This window comes from Notamacropus eugenii, chromosome 2 (genome assembly GCF_028372415.1).
Source record: "Notamacropus eugenii isolate mMacEug1 chromosome 2, mMacEug1.pri_v2, whole genome shotgun sequence".
Classification (NCBI taxonomy): domain Eukaryota; kingdom Metazoa; phylum Chordata; class Mammalia; order Diprotodontia; family Macropodidae; genus Notamacropus; species Notamacropus eugenii.
In genome coordinates this window covers 146381280-146401113 of record NC_092873.1, presented here as the reverse complement: position 1 = coordinate 146401113, position 19834 = coordinate 146381280, and the positions used below count along the sequence as shown (strand labels likewise).

At 36.6% G+C, this 19834-nt stretch overlaps 1 long non-coding RNA gene across 1 annotated transcript; it reads right to left on the bottom strand.

Moving 5' to 3' along the window:
* Positions 1-6143: 6143 nt before the first annotated feature.
* On the bottom strand, positions 6144-12739 carry LOC140526433 (uncharacterized). Its single transcript, XR_011974368.1, has 3 exons — positions 12651-12739; positions 10839-11262; positions 6144-9059 (listed from the first exon to the last, which is right to left on the bottom strand). It is a non-coding gene; the product is annotated as an uncharacterized lncRNA (long non-coding RNA).
* Between the last annotated feature and the right edge of the window lie 7095 nt (positions 12740-19834).

Genomic DNA, 19834 nt, shown 5'->3' with positions numbered 1-19834 from the left:
AAGAGGCTTATTGGCATGCTGAAATCAAAATTGGAGGGGAAAATACATTTAATACAATTAAGAACAATGCAGGTATACCTTGGTAACTGTAAAATTAACCATAATAAAATTTCAAAGTAGCCTAAAAAAAGCTCTACAGAAATATTAACACTTTCTCACTAAAATGAAAGAAGAGGCTGAATAGATATCCTTAGAGTAAATAATAAATTAACAGATCACAAACCTAGGGAGGAAATGCTTTTGTTGTAGGTAGACACTGGATTCCTTTAAGCAACAACAAATAGAGATTCAAGAGGTAGATGATACTGCTGAATGTACTTTCAGTACATTCAACTTCTACAAGGAGTTTATGATCTCTGTATGGAATACATGAAGCCACCCAGATCCAAGAATAGATTCTAAAAACCTTCTATTGACTATATCAATATGAACTTACCCAAAAAGATATTATCAAAGAAGTACAGAAGGAATGATTAAATCATGGGGATCTTTTTGTGGGAAAAAAAAGGGCTCATAAAGGCAATTCAGGACCACATTATTGCCACCAGAAATCATTGAATATTTATATTTAGGGAGCCTAAACTTAGTGAGCCATATAGATTATTCAAAATAATAGCACAAACTGTAGAACCTATCACTGCAGGCTGTACAATTTTCATACTTATCAAATTTCAGTTAAGACATGACCAGGGGGCTAGAATTATCATGAAAATAAAAATAATAAAAGTTGCTTTCAATTATAGAATGCTTTAAGGTTTTTAAAGTTCTTTTTATATATTATTTCATTTAATCTATACAACAGCCCTGGAGGGTAGGTGCTATTGCTATTGTCATATTAGAGATGAGGAAACTGAGGTAGAGTTTAAGTGACTTGTCCAGGGTCAGAGAGTTCATCACTTAATCCTGAGGAAGGATGCTAACTCAAGGCTTCCTAACTCCGTGTCAAACCTTCAAAAACTCCTGGACCATCTAGCTGCCTTTTAATGATCCCTTCTAGAACTTTGCAAGGAATCAGTTAAACTCACTAGCATGTGGAGTTTATAGAGTGTCTTCCCTTAACTTCCTTGCAAATTAAGCTGTTTGTAACTTCTCCAAATCCCATGGTACCTTTACTTTTCTCCACAGTCTTTCAGATATAACTGATAGGCTCAGCAATGGCATCTGCTATTTCTTTCTGTATAATAAGATAGGTTTATAAATGTTAAATGACTTCAACTTATCCATGGCAATTATCTGTACTTTTACTATTTCCTTTACTTATTTTGAGTATCAATTTCCTAACTATTCTTGCTCTTTTTCAGTGAATAGCTAATTTTCTTTGGAAAAGAAGGAAGGCAGTTGATCATCATCCAGTCTATGTTATTCAGTGGTCCAATCCATTCTTTGGTGCATTTCTTTTGACCAATAGCAATGCATATTCAGTCTTTACCTTTGTTTCAGAGCTAGGACTCATTATGAGCTTTAGCACTCCTGACACTATTCTTATAGAATCACACCACACTTTTGCATTCATTCTCTACTGCCTGCCTCTACTTTTATCTTCTGCACATATTTTTTTAAATTTAAGACAGTTGATAAAATCTCTGTACATCCACATGAGTCTCTTCAGAAAATATCCCATTTTCTTCTTCATAAGAATTATTTCAATTCTCATCTTCAGAAATTAGTTCTTGAGATACTCCCATTCCTACTTGTATGGATAAAATACCCTTTCGAATTTCTGAGCTGGGTAAATTTCTTCTCATAGCTTTTGATTGGTACACTCCACCTCTGACTAGTACCCTATCATTCCCTCTATTTTAAGCCATTGTCAAGAATCAAAAATATAGATATCCAATGAGATATTATTTCATGTTATCTCATGAATTCCTGGGAAGGAGGATGTTGTATCTTATTTCACAAAATCATAGATTTTGAACTGGAAATAACCTATAAGTTTGTCTAGCTTAAATGCTTCATTTTACAGATGAGGAAACGGAGGGTCAGAGAAATTATATCACACAGGGTCACACAGATAGTAAGTAGAAGAGCCAAGATTTGGAATCAAGCCTCTTTATCCAAGTACAGCACTCTTTGCACTGCACTTCACAGTGGATCTTGTATGAAAATGCAAAGCACTTAGTACATTGCCTTGCACATGAGAGATAACATTGGAATGATTGACTTGTCTGATATTTCCTAGCAATATTACCAGCACCTAGCAGCAGGATCCTTCAAAAGCTCTGCCTCCCTTTTCAAGTAGGATATATTTATATATTGTGAAATGTTGATCCTTAACCATAAGTAGTACAAAGTGAAACTCAAAAAATGTCTTCATCTTTTGCTTTCTTCTTTTAACTGACAGCTTCTTCAAGAGAAAAAACAGCTAGCAGTTTCCCTCTTTGGATAGCTCAGACCAAACAGGGAAAATCTGGAAAAGTAAGATCTACATCTCATCTGCTCAAATGAAATCTGAGTACAGACTGAAGCATACATTTTACTTTCCTTTTCTTGCTTTTTTGTTTTGTTTTATATTTGCAACATGCCTAATATGAAAATACATTCCTTTTTTTCCCTTCTCAGAGAGTAATCTCTATCAAAAGATAAGAGGAAAAATTTTATTCAACAAAACTAACAAACATATAGAAAAGATCTGGAATTATATGCAGTGTTCCGTACACACAATTATCCCCACTGCTGCAAAGAAAGTGTAGGAGCACTGAAAAGTCATTACCTTTTGAAGGCAAAACTTGGAATATTACAGTTACATTGTTGAATTTCTACAAATGACCATTTGAGGACAATGGAATTCTCAGACAATAAGAGTTGTCTTCAAAGAAAAGGAAGTATGTCTGAAATTCCATGAAACTGGAGGCATTCTAACATGTTCTTCTTCATAAATCTATGATTTTATCTGTACATGGAAATGCAAGTGAAAAACACTCTCTACAAATGCAGTTTTGAAATGCTTCTGCATTTGATAGTCTTAGAGAGCAGACTAGAGTTACTTGGAGGTTGTGGATTATTCAAAGAGAAACCATCAGTATTTATCAGAAGCGAGGTTTGAGAGGAGGTCTTCCTAGACTCTGGTCCTCTATCTACTATACTTGATATTTCTACATATTTTTCTAATAGCATTTAAAACAGCATATAAAAATGGTTTTAAATCATTCCATGAGAAAGAACTGTTTATAACAAAGCCTGCCCTTCTTGTCTCATTCCAGCTGGGTAGTCCCATTCAAACTAAAACTGGGATAAAAGGAAGTCCAGTGTGCTTCAAAAGTTCTATTAGGTCAAAGAATTTTTACGTCATCATTCTGCTAGATTTTAGACCAGTGAAACAAATGAGATGAACATTCTTTGCTACTGATCTATGGAATGTTTACTCCACCTGAGCAAATGTCTATTCTGTCCAATTCAAAAAACCATGTATTAAGAACTTACTATGTGCAAGTCACTGTGCTAGAAGTTGCTGGGGACAGAGACTGTACATAGTGTGAATTACATATGTATGTGATATCTCTTCCAGCTAGACTTTTCCTTCACACCTAGCAGAGCCCCTGATAAAGGGATAGGAATAGGATAGAGACTGGACCTGTGAATTCATTGGTATAGAGACCTCATGGGTCATGAAGCTCCTTACCAAAACAGGCTGACACATTTTCTGCAATTTTTAGTCTTAGAGAGTTTCCTTGAGCACTGAGAAGTCAGGTGACTTGCCCAAGGTCACACGGTCAATTTGTGTCAAAGGAAGAACTTGAGCCTAGGTCTTTCTAACTTTAAGGATGACTTTCTATTATCCATTCTGCTTCTTAGCTTCTGTTGTTACCATGAAGAAAACAAAGTAGTTCTTGCCTTCAAGAAGCTTACTTTCTTCTGTGTATAACATGTTTACAGAAAGGCAAATAAAATACAAGGTAATAGCAGAAAAGGAGTGAACAGGGGGCATCAGGAAAAGTTTCACAGAGATGGTAACTTCTGAGTTCAGTTTTGAATAAAAATAAGACTTCTCATCTTTAATGAGATGGCACAGTGGATAGAGTACCAGACCTGGAATCAGGAAGAACTGAATTCAAATCCAGCCTCAGACACCTATTAGCTGTGTAATCCTGGTCAAGTCACTTAACCTTGCTTGTCTCAGTTTCCTCATCTGTAAAATGAGTTGGAAAAGTAAATGGCTATACCATTCCAATATCTCTGCCATGAAAACCTCAAATGTAGTCAAAAAGTGTTGTACATGACCGAAGGCTTCCAAGAAACAGGGAGATTATGAAGGAATACATCTCAAGCATGAATGCATCAAACTGCTTATTTAAATGGTAAATAGAACATAGTCAAAAATAACATAGGGGGAAATAGTATTCTATCTTGAAGAGAACTTAGAATATATGAATGGGGAATAATATGAAATTGCTGGAAAGGTAGGTCAAGGCTAGATTGAGCAGGGAGTTCAATATTAAGCTAAAGAGCATATATTTTATCCTACAAGTAACAAGAAGTCACTGAAGATTTTTGTGCCAATAAAAGGCATGGTCAGGTCTGTTCCTTAAGACAATTTTGGTTACTATATAGAAGATGGATTGGGAAGAGTCAAGTCAAGTAAAGAGCTTCTATGCTAGATATGCCTCTAAGGGTCCTCAGGAATATATGTTGTTCAATCATTTCTCAGTCCTTTCTGACTCTTCATGACCCTTTTGGGGGTTCCCTTGGCAAAGGTACTGGAGTAGTTTGCCATGTCCTTCTCCAGCTCGTTTTATGCTAGATGAAGAATTAAGACAAACAGGGTTAAGTGAGTTGCCAAGGGTCACACAATTCTGTCTGAAGTCAGATTTGAGCTCAGGAAGATGGGTCTTCCTGACTTCACGCCTGGATCTCTATCCACCGTACCACCTAGCTGCCCCCCAAAATATATAGAGTATCCATAATACTGGTATTATGGATTAATTCACCATCTAGAATATGTATGCTACTGATTTACATCCTATATATAGAGTTTCCAAAACTCTTCTCTCACATCTGTCCCTTTCTCTCCACTCATACACTCATGCCCTAGTTAAGCTCCTCTTACCTCTCACCTGCATTATTGCATTAGAATTCTAGTAGATCTCTCTCAGTCTTCTCCCTCTCCAATCCATACCCACATAACTGCCAAATTAATATTCCTAAAGCATAGTTCTCAGTATATTGTTCTCCTCAAGAAGATTTTTGGATTAAAAAAAATAGATTGCTCTATTTGGCTTTTAAAGTCCGTCATGATCTAATCCCAGACCACTTTTACAGACCTTTTTGCCCTTTACTCTCCTTCACACACTCTGTTCCAATCAAATGACCTGTTTACTAGGTCTGGCAAGTCACATTCCACCTCCTGTCTCCATGCATAAGTCATCTTCCATGCATAGAGTATGTTCACTCAGTACCAGAGCTTTCTTCAAAGTTCAGCTCATGTGTTACTTCCTATAGGCAGCCTATCCTAAGGTGCCCCACCCCTATCTCCACCCCATGAGCTAGCATCCTAGCCACTCTTGGAAGTTAATTTTTGTATTATATACTTGGTATGTATCATTATGTACATTTTTATTTATTTTTCTAAGTACATGTTACTTTCCCCAACAGTATATAAAGTTCTTGAAGTAAGAAATTATTCCATTTTTGCCTTTGTGTCATCAACACCTAGAAAAGTTCCTGGAACACAGCAATCACTTAAAATGCTTCTTCAATGTTGATCATAATGCCCATACGTAATAACATAAGTTTTGCAGCTATGCAGAATATGACTGTCATTGCTTTCTAAGCCCTGGAATGTTCTTCCTTTCATTCACCTACTGAAGTCCTACCTTGAAAGCCCAACTCAAATGTCTCCGCTTCCATGAAACTTGCCCTGACATTCACTGTTAGTTGAAACTTTCCCACTTTGATATCCATAGTCCATATTTCTCTAACGTTTTTGTATTATTACATATTATATTATTTTATTATTAAATATTATTATATATTTTCAATATCCATGATCATGACATATTTTAGGCTACATGATGGCAGGAACTATGTTTTATATAAATCTTATATTACTTCAAAGATTACAATAGTTCAATTAACACAGTAGGCACTTCACATTTTTTTAATTGAAATCAGTCTGCTCTAGAGTTAGATACTGTGGGGTCCAAAATTATCCAATCTGCAAAAAAATAAAAAATAAAAAAAATGCACTGAAGCAGAACTCCAAGCCAATAGTACCTTATTAAAGGCTCCATGATCTCCCTTAACAAAGTGGACTTCATATCTTCCTCTTGATCTGAGATGTTCCCTTTTCCCAGAGCATTAGTTTTATAGGACTTGATATCCAGATACTCAGAAGGAAAGAAAAGTAAAATACAAAGTCATGTTGGTTGATAGATTTTGTTTTAGACCCTCCAGGAGGGCCAGCATGGTTGGTCATGGGATGGACAAGGCAAGGCTCATCTCCACTAAGTGGTCATAAAATGGGTCCCTTTTCATACTAGGCAAAAGAGGGTGGCCCAGAGGTACAAAAACAAGTTGGGGGACTTTCCATGTTGTCAAGACATCCGACAAACACTAGGTTTGGTCATGAGCATTCTTGTGGTTAGGCAAGTGAACTTTATAACTGGTAAATAAGTGGTGAACAGTGAATTTATAGTTTTAGATTAGGAGGTCTACTATAAGAAAGATCCTATCTTATCTAATTGCCTCATATGATATATTTAAAATATGTGTTAATACGTATCCTTGTATTATTGTTAGATGACTAAACTGACTAAATGTGAGTTACTAGATGAGTATATCACTAATGATGACTAACAATAATTACCCCCATGGAATCACATTGAACTGATTTATATGGTTGGAATAAAGTAGGGTCCAATGAATAATTTCTCTCAGATACCACAACGTTTCTCTGCTTTATTTGATCCAGTTTCTCTATTTTACATTCCCGTAAAATGTAAGCTACTTGAAGACAGAAGTCATTTTCTTTTTCCCATTTGTGTTTATATTCTTAGAGCTTAGCACAATGCCTGTCACACAATAAGAGATTCAGAGAAATTTTCTAAATTGAATTTTAATCAAATAAATTTATTGTAGGGATCATATTCAGTCCCAAATTGCCTATCAAATGATTCATCTTAACTAAGTTTAGCTATGAAATTCTTGACAATGACCGTCTAACTTCATTTTCCAAAGGTCTCTGGCAAGAACTTTCAATGCACAATCTTCCAGCAGAGTATTTCATTGCTCTTCTTGGTCTGATCTAGGCCTATTTTCTTAGCATTCACAGTTGAATGCAAAATCTTCTCTCTGGTTTTATCTATTTGGGAGGCTAATAATTTAATCAAGTAGGCAATTTCATATGCTTTCTTTTCTTCATTTTCTCATAAAAAAATATTACTTCACCAACATACTGGGAATACCAATGAGACTCAAAAAGCCAGAAAAAAACAAGGCTTATGGAATGGGAATACATTATTATTTCTGTGGTTAGTGATAATGCTTTGCTTTTTAAATTGAGAAAAGACATATTGAAATTCATTGGTAAGTTAATCAGAGGAACATGCTGTTAAAATATCTTGTCATTTTCACAAGCTAAATAGCCACAGAGAACGTGGAAAGAAATTCTACAGGCCAGTACTGCATGACATGAGAGTCAGTATTAGTAGCCCGACAACAATTTAAACATGTTTCAAACATTGCTCAACTGCAGAAAACTGCCAGGAGAACAGATCACTCAAGCAAGGGCTCTTGTCTTTGCTGTCAGATGTTAGTCCAAAGAGGAGAACCAAAACAGAAACAGTCAAGCCGATAGACAGCTCCCTCACATATGGGGACTAGGACCACTCTATATGCTAATTATTCTGGTGCTCTAGGGCAGTCTTAGCATCACCAGCCATGAAGTACTGACAGGCCCTTCTCCACGTACAAGCTGAGAAAAGATGTATCCAGGAAAGAAAGATGGCATAGCATCAACATCTTCTCAGCCTCCTAATTAAAAAGTAGACGTGAGATGTGACCCATCTGGGTCCATAGAAAATGCCCCCACTACTTAGCTTCCTTCTGGAATGTGACCCATCTGAGTCTACAAGAAACAATTTCACCCATCCTGCTAAGTTTTCTTCATCTTTAAAGCCCAGTTCATCATTAAACAGTTAAATAATATTCACTGAGTGGCTAGAGAAACCATATGACATCCTGGAGAGGGAGTTAGACTTGAAACCAGGAGTTCAAATACTTGTCCCTGTTGCATGATCATGGGCAAGTTATTTAACACTCAGTGCCTTAGACGCTTGTCCCTAAGACAATAGGTTGCAAAGAAGACATTGGTAGAGGGAGTTTCCCCACCCAGAAATTCCCTATAATAATGGAAACAGAGATGCAATCCCTCTTCCTTTCCCTATCTTGTTCTGTCATTTCAGTCCTGTCCAACTCTTCATGACCTCATTTAGGGTTTTCTTGGCAAAGATAATGGAGCAGTTTGCCATTTCCTTCTCTAGCTCATTTTACAGATGAGGAAACTGAGGCAAACAGGGTAAAGTCATCTGTCTAGGGTCACACAGCTAGTAAATGTCTGAGACTGGATTTGAACTCATTCCAAACCCAGTGCTTTATGCACTGTGCTACTTAGCTGCCCCTTTGCCCATCTTAACGAGTGCTTAACATATGAATGCAAGTAAATCAGAGACCCAGGTGAAGGACACCACAGCATTGTAGTCTCAGCTAGCTCCTGCCTAATTATTCCTCCTTCTGTATTGCCAGTTTCCTTAAGGGAAAAGGTAAGGGGAAAGGGAATAAAATACCTCTTACTATGTGCCAAGCCCATGTTTTACAAATACCATCTCATTTGAATCACAACAACCCTATGAGATAGTGTTGTTATTATTCCTATTTTACAGTTGAGGAAACTGAGGCAAACAGAGGCCACATGACTTACCCAGGGTTATAAAGTAAGAATCATCATCTGAATTTGAACCCACAGCTTCCTGACTCCAGGCTCAGCCCTCTGTCCACTGTGCCACCTAGCTAACTCACAGGTGGAATTCTTCATCTCCTCAGGTTACACTGCCAAGCTCCTTCTAGAAGAGATTATGATGTTTCTTAACTCCCAAAACATTGAACTCTATATCTCTCTATATCAAACTGAAAAGTAACTCTACCACTGCCCTTTGGCTTACTAGTGTAACATAAAATGGCACTGAAAAGCAGTTTAGGTTCAAAATCAAAGTGAAACAGACAGAAATTAGAAGCAAAGAATGAAGTTGAGGCACAGGATAGATACTTTGGAATTGGGACAGAGGCTGGGAGACAAGCAGAGGAGCAACCCTAAGACTTAACAATTTCCAAATGTTAAGCCCCTCCATAGGATTATAGAGTTAGGGCTAGAATGGACCTGAGAGATCAGTCACATAGTCCAGGTCAGTCATTTAGTCCAACTCTCTTATCTTACAGATGAGGAAACGGAGGACCACTCAAGCTAAGCAGCTTATGTAAGGTAACACATCATGACAGAGGCAGGATTTCAATATAGATCTTCTGACTAAATTCAGTGCCCTTTTTCCAGTACCACACTGATTCTAGTATCATAGGATCATAGATTCAGAACTTAGAGGTCATTTAGTCCAACCTCAACATTTAAAAGATGAGGAAACTGAAGCCCAGAGAGGGCAAATGACTTTCCTAAGGTCATGAAGATAGTAAATAGCAGATATAAGACTTGAACCAGCATTTTTTTCAACAGAACTATGAATCCTATTGTGCTTTTTCAAAATTTGATACACAAAAATCCAAATTTACAGAATGGGTACTTTTAGCAATTTTTTTCCAATATTTATAAAAGGATCCTGCATTCTGCAAAAAGTTTCACTATAATTATTTTAAATCATGAGACATGCTAGTCAGTGAAAATACTAATTTGAAAAAAAATGGCATGCCATTAACTTTTTGAATCTATTGTTGCATAAATTTAAGCACAGCTATATATGTGAAGTGAGTGTAAGAAATACAGTAATCTAAGTGGTTTTTTCTTTTTGTTATAACTGTTTTGGCCAAAATTATTAATAACTAGTACACCAATAACCTAGTTATGTCCTCCGTTTTGGAAAGGATGATCAGATACTCTGAACAACAGGATATTGAGAGAAATTATTATTAATAGCCAATGATTTGGGGAGATCCAGAATTCCCACCTTTTTCTAAAGTCCTGATTTTAAAAACTCAGTCTCTTAAAAGACACTATTTGCAATGAGATTAGACTAACTTGCCTAATACTTGTCCAGATACCATCCAGGTGGGGAAGCTATTGAGTTCTACTCAGGTTTGGGTGAGGATGAATTCTTTGAATACATTTCCGAAGGCTGGGGGTAACTGACATAATCAAAGTTCATTTGAATAGGTTCTGCCTCTCATTATAATAATCATTCTCTCATTAATTGTTAACCAATCAGAGTTGATTGCTACCTTTGGGAACACCTCTCTTCCAATCAGCATATAAGTTGTGAACTCACCACCGTGTTAGTCTTCGTCCAAGAGAGAGATGGTCAAATGACCAGCCTTTCATTAAAATGCTGGCATTATTAATAAAATGATTGAATTATCCAGAAATTATGCTTCTCAATCTTTTTGAATGTCACAGTACCATGAAATTAACCTAAGTCCCTCAAGATTGACAGTGATTATATAAGATACACATAAGTAATGGCCTGGTGATCTGGTCACCAAATAATGACCACCAATGGAATCACTTCAGGTTCTCAGATTCTATCTTCCTAACCTAGATAAATATCAAAAGATGGGTGTGAATATGACAAACTTGAATAAGAAGATGATTGCACTTAATCAAGGATCAGAATACATACTTTTTAAAAGTTCAGTTCATCTTTTTCCACACTGTGATGGCTGCCGAGCTCTTTTCAGGGCCCTTTCCACCTTTGGTGTCCACCTGTTTCACCTCTCACCTGTGGCTCCAAGAAGCCGTAGCATGCACAGCAGCCACACCCTGGTAAACCATTTTGGGAGACGCGACAAACCAGGTTGAGGGTAATTAAGGGTTCTCAAAGCCATTGGTGAGTTAGGGGGGTGTCTACCCCAAGCATGTGAAGACTTCATTTGGTGGAACAGGCTGATGAGAACAATTTGTTTTAACAGTCATGAAGGCAGATGAAGCAGGTGATGTGGAGCGCTTAGAGCTTGGTTAGACACCAAAGACGCCAAGGTCATTCACTGCATCCTGAGCCATTGCCAGCTGTCTTGACCCTGTCCTGCCACTGGACTATGATGACCCTGGAGGAGAAAGTGAGACTGAAGACTTCTTGCAACTCTGCCTTACTTAAATCCAATTTACACACAAATCAAAAGAAATCAAAAAAAAAGAAAAGGATCTTCTTCCAAAGCACCTATTTTTCTCCATAATAAAGCTGAAAGCGATAGCAGATAGTACTATATTTGATGAAGTACAGGAAAATTGTACACACAACATGTAAAAGTCTTGGGCTTTCTATAATGTCTGCAAAAGAAAGTAAGTAGATAGAGACAGTTGTGAAATTTCATTTCCTGAGTATCCATTCCAAATCTCAGTGGCAGGGGAGGTAATTAAAACCTTTGGATCTTTGTTGATGATGACTCAACATATTCTCTTCGTAACATATTTTGAAATAAAGAATTAGGGGAACAAAAGATCCATCCTTCTTAAAATAATCCAAATGTAGTAAAAGCATTGAAATAATATCCTGAAGTGTTAGTTCAAGCACCTAGACACCTTTTCAACCAGAAGTAAAACAGTAAGATATGTAAAAAAAGATAAAATAGCAGTTTAGTAATTAGAAGAAAATGTCTAACAAAGCCAAGGCCATATTTTTTGTCTCCAAGTGAGTTAATTAGCTTAATTCTCTTCCTAACACAAAGAGCACACCCTTAATCTCAGCTAGCCATCTCAAAAATCCCATTTGGTTATAAACTAAGAGATCATAGATGGAGCAGAATAAATTAATTTCTGCTACTAGACAGGAAAAACAAAACACCTATCCTTCTGTGTATCCATGATGTTCTTAGTAAAAACATTTTCACTTACAAAAAAACTAAATTGAATCTAATTAAGAATTAAGTGTGAATATAATGATAACCTTTTTTGTAAAGGCTTCCCTTACTTGCCTGCTAATCTCATTCATGAATACAAAACATCCCAAAATATGAAGCACCTAATAAAACCCGGAATGAATGTTAATTTGTTAATTCCCCCTATATCTTCTGTTTTAAAGTATGGAATCTAACTCAGGAGAGGTAAGAGTTAAATCATATATTTAAGTCATGGAGAGATCTGATGACATCTTTGATCTTGGGGGTAAAAGGTTTCTTGCTATCTTTAGGAGGTCTGCTTCCTAAAAGAGCGTTGATGGATTCAGTGTACAACACAAAATATTCATTTCTTTGAACAGGTTCAGTAGTGAAATATATTTTGTCTAACTATACATATCTGTTTTTATTTTTTCCCCAAATGGGTAATATAGGAGGGAAAGAAAATAGCTTTTGCTAATTAAAATTTTTAATTTAGAAAATTAATTCATGTGTTTGCTAATTTTACAGACTTGACTCACAAGACTTTATGTTCAAACTCCCAAATAGCTATTGTTGTATAGATAATGACCATTTCTACAGAAAGATGGAATCCTTACCTCTACAAATACTGAGACAAAGGATCTCCAAAAACCAAACTTCAATCTGTGAAAACAAGTAGTTAAAGTTTAATCTTAGTCTCTGACCACCTGAACCCTATAAGGTACAGGTCTTAGAAGAAAAGGAAATACTTAACAAATGTCAACTTACATTTAAAGTTTAGATTTCTCCTGTATAAAAGGAGATCTTAGAAGCTTCTATCTTTGTACTGCGACTTTTTTCCATAGACTTTCATGTCAGGTGTTAACACTTACGCTAATATCATGAGTAATAGGTCCAAAACCAGAGATAATGTAAGCCTGGCAAAAGAGTATTAATTGGAAGTTCCCATAGATTTTATTAATAATCCTGTTCATACCTTGCCATGACACCAGGACTACATGGCTATCCTCCAAAAATTTCATCTGAATAAATCTGGCTTCAGTCTTGTTTGTCTTGCATTTTCTTTATTTCTCTGGTGTGATTGCTAGCTTAACAGAAATCACCCATTTAGAAAGCATTTGCTGCTCGATGTAGAAAAAAGACAAAAGAGGCCAATAATTTCCCTTGATTCCTGTAAGTCACAAAATCCCCCAATACAGCTTAAAGCAAGAAAATGTGGTAAATGTTAGGGATGCAAAATCAAAAACAAAACTGCTTCTATTTTAAAGTACCTAAAGTTCTACTGAGAGAATGCAACATGTACAACTGCTAAATAAATGGTAACTGTGTTCATCCTTCATTGCCAAAGAAGACCATGCCATCAGAGAAATGATGACATGATTTGCACTTGACTTTGTTTTGAGTGAGGGAGAGCTGTGCAGGTCACCAGCCTCACTTCTCCAGAACCATCTGAATTCAGTGATCAGATATTCATCAGGATAATGACTGGAGATGACCCAGGATGAAGCAATTGGAGTTAAGTGCCTTGTGCAAGGTCACACGGCAGTGAGTGTCAAGTGTCTGAGGTGAAATTTGAACTCAGGTCCCTCCTGACTCCTGCACTGGTGCTCTATCCACTGTACCACCTAGCTGCCCATGAAATATAAGATAATTTGAGGATGGAAAGAACATTAACAAATGAAATGATACAACTAAGAATTCTTTAGTTACATGAAGGCAGTAGTACATCATCAGAAAACAATGGCCACTAATGGTGGAAGAAATCTTTTCTGAGACAGAACAAGAGAGACAGGACTTAAATAGTTTTCTTTTGTTATTGTTATTGTTGGTTGGTTGGTTTTTAAGATGCTGAAAGCAGGAATAGGCCTAGGAAAACCTATAAAGTCAGACCTTGTCTCTGTACCATCCCCACCTGCTAAATCAATTCCATTGGGCACACTCTATGGTGCTTCATATATACTGGAAGAAGTGAAAAGACCATTGTCAGTGTTAAATGAGATCATATTTGTAAAGCAATTAGCACATAGTAGGTACTTAATGATTGCTCCTTTCCTTAAATACTAACACCGAAAAAACATTCTTGTTTCAAATGATGCTTAAGGCATGTTGGTGCAGAATAGCAACGGAATAAGAAAGGCGTTTTTTTTTTTTTTTTAAGATAGTAATATATATCTGTGGTATAAGATTGAGGAATGTGGGCATAAAGTGTCTGCCCAAGTGGAGTTCTTTACTCAAATCTCAGAATATTCTTGGCTAATGTACAGAATACTCAACTAAATAAACATGTGGAGATTTGAAAAATAAAATATATTGTGATACAAACTATAAATGGTACTGATATATATATATATATAAAAAAATCTTTATGTTTTTTTGTTTTTTTCCCACATTTTAAAATAATTCACTACATATACTCTTGTCTGGCTGCTAAAGTAATGATTACCAACATGTTTTGAAGGTGGCATCCTATTATTTGTTTTTGCAATACTCATTCCATATGTCCCCTTCATTCCCCAAACTGATCACATCTTTCAAAAATTATGTATGGCATATCATTATTTGATTTGAGGGGGAAAAAAAGCCTGTGTGCTAATTAGAGACATCCTGAATCAGAATACAGTTTTAAAATTCCACATCATCTGTCTATTCAGAGCATAGATACAGAGCTGGAAAAGATGTTCAAGGTCATTTAGTTCAATATCTTCATTTTACAGAAGAGGAAACTGAGGCCCAGATCAGTTAACACCAGAAGAACTTAGCATGTCAATTGACACAAACATTTTTTATATGATTTTTCTTTAAAATGAAAAGTTTCATCCTAACTCAATTTTCTATGACTTAGGGATTGAAAAACTGGGGCAGTTTGGTGCTTCAAATTCCAGTCATTTCAGTGTTAAATAACTTGCTCAAGGTCATACATGTGAAAGTGACAGTCACCTTTTGAACCAGATCCTCTGACTCCAAATACACTGGATTTTCTTTAATATGAAGTCATTAGGCCCACTTGCTCCATGAAACTTCCAGGTGGGAAACAAGCCAAATTTGGGTTTCCAACTTTGCTTCTGGATCAGTCTTGTGAACAAGATAAAATTAGTTAGCATGCTGAATTTTGACAATGTTGTCTTGTTCAAGAGTGCCCCCTACCGGTTAATTCAAGTGGTGACATAATAAGGGAGAGCCCCTTTTGTTTGGATGGACATAGGCTGTGAAATTTCTTTTGTTTGGATGGAATAGAAGTCAGCATTGGAAGTTACCATTTCAAGCATAGCCAAGGTGGAAAAAGACAGGCCTCTACATCACCACTCCTGATAAAGTAGATTAAAAGGATGATAGAAGGAGCAAAGGAAATTGTAAAAAAACAAATTATGTCCAAGGTTATGATGCAAAATAGGCGTATCCATAATAGAAGGCTGTGGCTAGACAATTTAGTGTTCCTGGGAACATTTATATACAAGCATGCATGTTTACGTGTGTATATATGTGTGTGTGTACCGGCATGTACATATGTGTATATAGGTGTACATATGTGCGTGCCCATGCATGCATGAATATTTACATATACGCATACATATTTACATATACACATGCACACAGATACATACTTGTGCATGTATATATACATATATACACATATATACAAACATATAGCTACGTGTACATACAGACATACATAGAAATTATTAATATGATTTAAGAAATGTGTTCATTTTTAAGAATCAGTATGTGTCACTCTGTCCTCAGATTCTTCCACTACTGAGTATTATCTAAGCAGTATGCTCAATGATGTTGGATCTGCAGGTTATCTCTTTATAACATTCTTTCATTTCTCCCTGACCTCATCTAGATTTTAAGTTTCCCCAAAGGAAAAGCCTGGTATTCTATTCCTTTGTGTATCTTCAGTAACACCTAATAGCCAGCTGTGCATGCATTAGTCACTCAGTAAATGATCAAGGAACAAAGGAACTATTTTCAGTTTCAAAATAAGAATCATGCAATGTTGAAAAATGCTCAATTGCTGGAGTGTTTGAAAGTTAGCACTATTAATAAGAGAAAATTCTCCATAGATATTGGCTCATAAAAATAAATCAAAGCTCAAGGTTTTTAGAAGTTTTATGTGTGAAAAGTGAAACAATGAAAATCCTATCATATTGCCCCATCAGAGCATGGAAATAAGTATGGTTTCTTCGGTAAAATATAAGTTCCCTGAGGGCAAAACTATTTCAATGTTGTCTTTGTATACCTAGATCCTGGCACAGCACCTGACATATAATAGGTGCTTAATAAATTGATTGATTGATTCTAAAGGGCCATACTGGAGAATACTGTCATATCCTACCACACTGGGACAACTTCCAGTATGAATCTGGTTATGGATTATATGTTTGCTGAGTAAGGACCAATCCAGTTGTATTTGGAGAAGATTCCCAACAGTTTGGTTGCCTAGTAAGGATTTTTTTTTTTTGTGACAACTCTTGATGATTATAAGATTTTTATAGCATATTAAGATCATAGATTTAGAGCAAGAAAAGACCTAAGGGGCCACTAAATCTAATCCCCTCATTTTACACATAAAGAAACTGAGGCTGTGAGGATAAGTAATTTGTCCACATTTGAATTGCTAGTCAGCATCAACTGTAGGATTTTAATTTGAGTCTTCCTGACTCCAAGCACCTTGCTGCCTCTACAGGAATTGAGATTTGTGAGTGGATGGATGGAGCACCACCAGAGATGAAATCACAGATCCTTGAATTAAAGTTAAAAGGGAATAAAAGAGATTGAGTGATATGTCTCTAGGTGAATAATCACTGTCTGGTGAACAAAACTCCACATTGTTAGCCTGATCTCTTCTTGGTTAAATTCATCTCCCCAAAACTCATGTCACCTGTCCACACAGTACAAGACTTCCATTTTCTTTGTGCACTCCTATACTGGAAATATTTTGGAAAAGAAATTCTTGCTTGTTGAAACTGACTTGCTAAATAGTCAAAGGCACTAAGGGAATAATTTTAACCAATGACAAATGTGTTTCCAAGCAATAGGGACAAATAATGACAATATTTTTCAGGTAGAAGTATTCAAATTTTTAATACACTGAAATGACCAGGGCAATTAATATGATAACAAGAGTCATAACCATTTGGAGACATCTAGGTACATTGCTCCATTTTGGACACATCCAGTCTCTCAAATTAACTGCCCCCACTATCTCCAACCCACCTAATCATAGTCTTACATATGCAGGAGCAAGACCTAAGACAGAAGACCTTCACATTTTTATTTCATGATCTGCTTTGGAAGTTTAATGAAGTCTACTGACCCCTTCACAGAATGTTTTAAAGTGTATAAAATGAAATATATATGAATATGAAGGAGACCAGTTACACTGAAATATAGTTATCAAAATATGTTTTTTAGTTCACAGACCATAGTTTAAGAACCCCTGACCTAAGGCAAGGTACTGTTGTTGAAAGATTATAGGATCATCAATTTAGAACTAATTATAGACTACTTAGAGATCATTTAACTTAACCCTGAAACTGAGGCCGAGAGAGGTTAAGTAATTCATCCAAGGTCTCAGTAAGTAGAACAGGGAAGATTATCAACCCAAGCCCTTTGATTACAAATCTAACAAACTTTTCACTGCATTATTTTCAGACACCAACTCTCCTACTTGTTAACTAATTATGAATCAAATGACACTTTAACAAGTGAGAAAGTAATGTTATAGTTTTAAAAAGGGTAGAAAAACTTCCCCCCGCAAAAGTGGAAAAGCCTGCAAAAACTTTCAGGAGTCTGCAAAAACCAAGCCAAATAGCTTCCCATGAAAGCTAGGCACAAGGGTAAATGTCAAAATGAAGAAAGGCTACAAAGAGGATGCCAATCAATTGACAATGGCTGAAAAGACTATGGCATATAAATGTAACTGAAAAGTAGTGTGCAGTAAGAAGTAACAAATATAAGGAACTCAGAAAAACATGGGATGAATTTGTGAACTGATGCAGAATAAAATAAGCAAAACCAAAAGAAGATTATACAAAATGGCTTCCATAATGTAAATTAAAATAAAACCAAAAGAAAGTCAAACTCTGAGAAACTGGGGAAAAAAAGAAATAGTACTGAAGAACAGACAATGAAATATATCTCTTCCTCATGGCTGCAATGAGGAAGACTAAGATGACCTATTGCATACATCATATGTAGTCACCACAACAGTTACTTTTACTTGCCTTTTAGCTTTGTCTCAACTTATAATTCAGTCTAGAGGAAATATTGAAATGACTATGATTTACAGACAAAAGGTACAGATACAACCAGGATCAAGACTATGATGTCATCAGTGTAGACAGCTCCCAAGTGAGGAAAACTTCTCTTCCCTTGAAAGTCAACAACTACTTAGATAGTTAACTGGAGTTACTGAGAGGTTAAGTGAATAACTCAGACTATAGAGTGATTAAATGTCTGAGGCAGGTCTGGACCCAAAGAGTATTCTGACTCCATGACTGGATCTCTAACTACATTGCCTGTCACAAGAAGTATCAATACTTTCTATTTTTTAGTGCAGAGAAAGTTTGTCACAAGAAAATGCAAGAAATGTGGGGCATAGCCAAGATGGTGGAGGAGAAGCAGGGACCTGCTTGAGCTCTCCCCCCAAATCACTCAAAATACTTATAAAAAAATCACTCTAAACAAATTCTAGAACAGCAGAAGCCACAAAATGACAGAGTGAAACAGATTTCTAGCCCAAGACAATCTACAAGACTGACAGGAAGCATCAATTGCACCAGTCTCAGAGTAAAGCATAGCCCAGCATGGGGCACACCAGCAAAGAAAGGACAGGAGCAGGCCTCAGGGTGATGCATCACTAGCAGCTGCGATAGTTGCCAGACTTCTCAAACCACAAATGCCAAAGACCACTTCAAAGGTCAGTGGGAAAACTCACTCACCTGAATGAGAGAGGAACCTGTCCAGTACCAGTACCAGCCCCAGTCCCAGGGAAGCTGCAGCCACTGCCACAGCTGCAGCTGCTTCTGAAGCTCCCAGTCTACAGAGAGTGGGTAAATCATGTGGCTGATCTGGGTCACAATTCTGGGTGGTAGTCCAAGGGGGCCAGGAGGAGCACTGGGGTGGTGGAGCTGGTGGTGGTTGTGGAGAACTGCCTTGCAGTTCCAAGGCAGAAAAGAGTGCTTATGGTTTTTCACAGAACAGAGAAGAGGCCAGAAGAGGAGTAAACATGTCTCCTTTGGTTATACCACTTTGGAGGAACTGAGAATTTATGTGTCCCCAGAGATATCTCTGAAAACAACTATACAAAACTCCTGAAACTTGAGACAGAACACCCTCCACTTAACAAAGAGCTCAAAAGTCAAGTAAATGGCTGAGAAAATGACCAAATGGGGAAAAATAAGACTATAGAAGGTTACTTTCTTGGTGAAAAGGTATTTTCTTATATTCTTAAGGAAGAGGAAGATTAAAAGCATACAAAGAAAGACAACAAGGTCAAGATTCCTTCATCCAAAGCCTCCAATAAAGATATGAAATGGCCTCAGGCTATGGACGAGCTTAAAAAGTATTTTGAAAATCAAGTAAGAGAAGTACACAAGAACTGGGAGGAGAAATGAGAGTGATGCAAGAAAATCATGAAAAATGAGTCAAAACCTTGCTAAAGGAGACCTCAAAAATGCTGAAGAAAATAACACCTTTAAAAATAGACTAACCCAAATGGCAAAAGAGGCCCAAAATGTCAGTGAGGAGCAGAATACCTTAAAAAAAAGCAGAATTGACCAAATGGAAAAAGAGGTAC